The sequence below is a fragment of the Euprymna scolopes genome, unplaced genomic scaffold, assembly GCF_053919585.1.
Source record: "Euprymna scolopes isolate OS-2025 unplaced genomic scaffold, ASM5391958v1 sca358, whole genome shotgun sequence".
Taxonomy (NCBI): domain Eukaryota; kingdom Metazoa; phylum Mollusca; class Cephalopoda; order Sepiida; family Sepiolidae; genus Euprymna; species Euprymna scolopes.
In genome coordinates, this window is record NW_027633389.1 from 22,778 (window position 1) to 24,208 (window position 1,431).

Here is a 1,431-nt window from a genome sequence, read left to right on the forward strand (position 1 = left end):
TACTCCGTATATATAAATTTTATTTAGATTACTATATGCAAGGTGATTTTTTTTTTAGATGTGATTAACTTTAAATCATTAACTTTATTTTGTTTAACGCTTTTTATGAGTTCACTTAGTTTGGAAATTCATGATAAAGAGACTGGCATCCGAGCAGTGTTTGCAAATTGCAAATGATACGATCAAATTACAGAGAAACACTTGATTAGCGAATAATTTCACAAAATTGACCTGTTTACTGGTCACCTCGTTCGTGCAATTTAACACTATTAGATTTTTTGGAGGGGAGGGGGATATGTAAACTCCTATATCTAAGCTGATAAAACAGACACAATAGACCACTCGGGAGTTAACGATTGAAGCGTTATTGTTGAATACAGCCTAATTCAATGCGTTGAGTGTGTGAAACTTTCTTTTTTTTTTAGATTATGCCATACATGCACAAGCCATATAATCTTTACTATTACTAAAATTCTAAATGTTGATTTATTTATTTATGTTTTTTTTTTTACACAGTGATCACCACTTATCAAGGCCCGGAAGCCACTCAGGGATAAGGGTTATTGCAAGTACATTACGTTAGTATGGATATTTGATGAAGTGTTTACTTAAGGCGGCAGTTCATTAGGAATTTGTTAACATTGGACTTGAAGACATCCAAGTTGTAGTCCGGAGGGAAGCAGGCAGACGGAACAGAGTTCCACAGGCGTGCAGTTCTAAGAAAGAAGCTTTGTTCATGGAATCCGCGTTTTGATTTAGGCACAGATATAGAGTGGGGGAAATTTTTCACAGTGGATTCAGCTAGACGGGTGTTTTTCGTGAAAGATTGGCGAGGGGGGACCAGATATTGGAGTTCAGATGAGCACCTATATGTGTGTATATACCAATAAAACTTTCGAACAGATGCACCGAATTGAAAAAAAATGTTTTCCTTGAAAGGTGTGAGTCCCTAGATTATCCTTATCTATATATGGTTCATAACGAACAACGCAGAGTCACACAAAAAAAAAAGCCCGAAATAAGGGTTTGGGGGACGTTTCGTGCAATTGTCGAAAAAGTTACTTACCCATGTCAACGGAATTTAGCATTGTCTGTATACAGTCGCGGTGGATTCTTTCGGCTTACGGATAGAACTTGTAGCGCAATGGATAACGCGTCTGACTACGGATCAGACGATTTCAGGTTCGAATCCTGGCAAGTTCGTAATACTTTTTTATCATTTTATTGAAAGTTTACTCATTATCCTTAACCTTAGTTAGGGTATTTTTGTTTTTTCGGTGATTTTGTTTTGTGCATATGGGAATTTCGCATATCCCGAGTTCACAGTTAATGGTAAGACGATGTTTTGTATACTTAATGTTGAGTGTACTCGATTCTGTGTTTGACTCGGCGTCGTGTGTGCCGACGCGACTCAGCCGCTAATTAAACAAT

At 37.2% G+C, this 1,431-nt stretch overlaps 1 non-coding gene across 1 annotated transcript; it reads left to right on the forward strand.

Moving 5' to 3' along the window:
• The first annotated feature begins 1,130 nt into the window (after positions 1-1,130).
• Positions 1,131-1,203, forward strand: Trnar-acg (transfer RNA arginine (anticodon ACG)). Its single transcript has one exon. It is a non-coding gene; the product is annotated as a tRNA-Arg (tRNA).
• Positions 1,204-1,431: the final 228 nt, after the last annotated feature.